Source organism: Gossypium arboreum, chromosome 6 (genome assembly GCF_025698485.1).
Source record: "Gossypium arboreum isolate Shixiya-1 chromosome 6, ASM2569848v2, whole genome shotgun sequence".
NCBI lineage: Eukaryota > Viridiplantae > Streptophyta > Magnoliopsida > Malvales > Malvaceae > Gossypium > Gossypium arboreum.
The window spans coordinates 40,246,409-40,250,698 of NC_069075.1; the positions used below are offsets into that span (position 1 = coordinate 40,246,409).

Below are 4,290 nucleotides of genomic sequence, written 5' to 3' on the forward strand. Positions count from 1 at the left end.
CCTTGGTCTTGAAGAATACCCAGCAAGTAAACATGATTAATGTTGTTGGAGGAGAATCACCTTCAAGGCTTGAGGTTTGTGCTTTCTCTTGTCTTGTTCATTGGAATTACCAATGGAGCTTTGAGTTAATTTAATTACATGTATTATTCACTTAGTTTATTATGAAATGAAATCAGGGAAAATTGAGTGCCATGATTGTTTGTTGGATTCTGGGATTTGGATCTCTCATTTCTTGGAATAGTATGCTCACAATTGGAGATTATTATTATAATTTGTTCCCTGTAAGTAAACTCTTCTTACTTTGTGTTTAATGTTCATTCTTTAATTTTATAGCAAGTAATTTGCTCTTCAACTATCTAGATACTTGTGCCGAAAATGATATATATGGTCCAAATGTGTTTAAGCATAAAAGAATGTGTTTTTTCCAAATTTAATTTTTTAATTAAAAGTTTACTTTTTTCTCTTTCCACAAATTATAATATTTGTTTTTCTCTATTATTGAATTTAAAACATAAGATAATGAAATTTTTAATATTTATGCCATAGTATTATGTTATATTTGTTTACTATTAGTATAAATTCAGTTTAGCTTTTTCTAGATATGGAAAATCCGGCTAAACTTTAGTGTGTTTTTTATTATTAAATCTTAATTTCTAAATGATGGTATTTTTAATCTTATTTACAAAAGTAATATTATTTATCCAATTAAGAATATGAAAATTCAACTTAACATTAACTTCATTTCTCTTTCATTTTTCTTTTATATATATAATAAATGGGAAGAGATTCATTAACACTAATAATTTTATATATATTTATATATTTTTGGAAAATTATTATTTTAATTATTTAATTACCATATTTTTATATTATTCATATAAATCATGGATGTCAAATTTGACATAAATTAAAAATTTTAATTATTTATTTTATATAAAAATTTTAACCATTCAATAAATATTAATATATACAATATCTTATATGAATATGATAAAATATCGAATTAATTTAAAATTTACAAGCATGATAATTATAATTATATTGATAAATAATTGAATTCTTTTATAGAAAAAACCAAACCCAAATATTGTAAAAAGCACGTATAAAACATATTTTTCATAAAAATCCAAAACCATAAATATTAAAATTTGATGATAATAAATTGTTATATTTTAAATTTGGAATTATTTTAGATAACTAAAATAAATAAGATAAATAGTGGGATGTAAACTCGTAAAATATTATTATATTTGGCTGACTTTAGTTTTGAGTAAAAATATTTTATAATTTTGATAACAATACATATTTATATATGAGCAATTATGCGTATAATATGATAAAATAAACTCAGTTTTGTGAATTTTGTGAAAAGATTAGGATGTTTTACAACAATAAAAGAAGATTTATATTTGTGTACTTTCTTTATTTACTTTTTCCGGAACATTTCCTTTATTTACTTAGTTTATATTTTTTCATATTAATAATTTTAATTAATCAGTTATTTTATTTGATTATGTTGAAATTTATTGTATATTTTTGTGAATTTATATTGGTATAACAAATATTAGTTATAATTTTTGAAAGTTAATAGATTAAAATAACTTTAAAAATTACAAATAAGATTTTATGAAAAATTAACAATTTTAATATAAATAATGACAATTTCATAACTATAGTTAGGTTTACAATAAATTGTCACGAAGATACATTCACTATCATGTTAATTAACTACATATTCCAAGCATTAAATGTCATTGTCCTGACAATAGTTCAATACATATATTATCCAAATCTCATGAAAATGGGTTTCTAATCTGATGATGTGTATGTTTGCATTTGAAGGACTACCATCCTTCAAGGGTGCTTACTTTGGTTTATCAACCCTTTGCCTTTGGAACAATGTTAATATTGGCATACAACGAATCAAAGATCAATACTAGACGGAGGAACATATTTGGATACTCACTTTTCGTTGCAATTACTTTCATGCTCTTAGTAGTACAGTTAAACTGCTCCTTTATTTTACACACTCCATCATCCACTTAATTCTCCAAGAGCATTTTTTTGGAGTTGCAGATGCCTGTGTTCAAGGTGGAATTGTTGGCGATTTGTCTTTCATGCTCCCTGACTTTATCCAGGTTGGTTTTCTTTATTTTCTTTAACACTTGATTAATAGTTGATTTAACGGTTAATTGTTGGTTTTATGATTCAGTCGTTCTTTGCTGGTATGGCTGCATCTGGTGCCTTGACCTCTGCTTTAAGGGTTATCACGATAGCAGCCTTTGAAAAGTCTAACAATGGTCTTCGTAAAGGGGCAAGTATGTGCCTTGTCTTCGCTATTTGACAAAACCGTCATTAATTTGGCTTACGTTTATTAGTTCATTGAAACAAAAATTCTCTTCTTTTTGCAGTGTTGTTTCTAACTATTTCTACATTATTTGAGTTCTTATGAGTCCTATTGTATGCATATTTCTTCCCCAAATTGCCAATAGTAAAGTACTTCCGCTCTAAGGCAGCTTTAGAAGGATCAAAAACTGTTCAAGCTGATCTTGCGGCTGCTGGTATCCAAATAAAAGAAGACAATGTAAAATCAGACCTTTACCAAATATTTCTCAAAAACTCTTTTAACCTTGCTTTAAGTTAATCCAACTTTTTTTTTTGGGCATTTTCACAGCATGAACAGAATGAGAGGCTAAGCAACAAACAACTATTCATTCAGAACATAGATTACGCGCTTGACATGTTTCTAATATACGTCTTAACACTGTCGATTTTCCCTGGATTCTTATACGAAAACACTGGTAAACATGAGTTGGGTACATGGTAAGTGTTCATTCATTCAGTGAAATGACATTTGAAGTTGCTTTACCTTTATATCTAAAGATCTATGTATCCACTTGAAGATAAATAATATGTTTGGAATCTGATATCAAGATATCTTCTCCTTGTGCAATTCTTGAAGATAGAGTCAAGAAAAGGCCTTACGATTGCAATACTTTCTCGTTTCTTACTGATCCCTTCCTTTTACTTCACTGCCAAGTATGGTGATCAAGGATGGATGATATTGCTCGTATCATTCCTGGGATTAACAAATGGTCACCTTACGATCTGTGTGATGACTGCAGCACCTAAAGGTTACAAGGTTACTGCTGGCGTAGTCAGTTGCAGTATGAAATTTATCTTAATATTCTTTGTAATCTCTAATAAAAACTTCTTGTTTTCTTTTGACAGGGCCCTGAACAAAATGCCTTGGGTAATATACTTGTGCTATGTCTATTGATTGGGATATTTGCAGGGGTTTCTTTGGACTGGTTGTGGTTCATTGGTAAAAAGAATGCCTTGTAACATATTCATGATTTATCTTGTTATATGATGTAGAAATTTGCTTTTTCGCAAATACTGAAATATTAGATTTTATCTTGTAATTTGTGAGAATCTTTGGCAATGCCATGCGACTATAACCAACTTTCGAGATGCTTAACGTTTTAATCTATTTCTTTAAAGAAAATTAATCTACTTAGCTTTAAAAAAAGTAATATAGTTAGATTAAAATCTACTTAATAACATCCCAATTAACTATTTACTTAATTATAACACTAGAAACTGTAACATTTTAATTAGTCATCTACTTAAAACACTTCAATATTTAAGTAAGCCACTGTGTTTATTGGTATAAATTTAAACCAAACTACATTTTGCTAAATAAAATCGTATTTCTTTTGACTCATAGTAGATAATACTCTATACTATGTTGGCATCACTAACTAATAGAGGTCCAATTTAATTGTAAAATTATTAAAAGTTCATCCTTTTCCAAAGCAACAATTATTATTTTGAAAATATTTATGTCGTTGAAAAATTTTAAAATATACACGATAGGAGAATTATAAGATTTGAAATCAAGATATCATGATTTTTCATTATTTCAAATAAATTGACATTTGATTATATATATATATATATTTATAAATTTGTTACATATTCTTTTCACTTATTATTTCATCCGCATTATGGAAGTGTTATAATCCAATATAAATAATCTAGTATGAATTAGTTCAAGTATATAATTTGTTTGTCCCTTCATTTTTGCAAAGAATATAAAGTAAAAGAATAGTTTTTGACACTTTATTTCCCTTTTGTGTTTCCCCTCTTTTTCTATTGTTTTCCCATGTGATCCATGTGGGCTAAGATATAACAACAATGAACGGTGAAAAGTAACAAATAATTATAGAAATATCAAATTTTTGTTCGAAAATTGGGTTTGGAAAACACAATGAAAAGTAAGTTTAG

The 4,290-nt window shown here is 27.1% G+C and overlaps 1 pseudogene; it reads left to right on the top strand.

Annotated features, from left to right (window-relative positions):
- On the top strand, positions 1 to 3,435 carry LOC108462281 (equilibrative nucleotide transporter 3-like; annotated as a pseudogene).
- Positions 3,436 to 4,290: the final 855 nt, after the last annotated feature.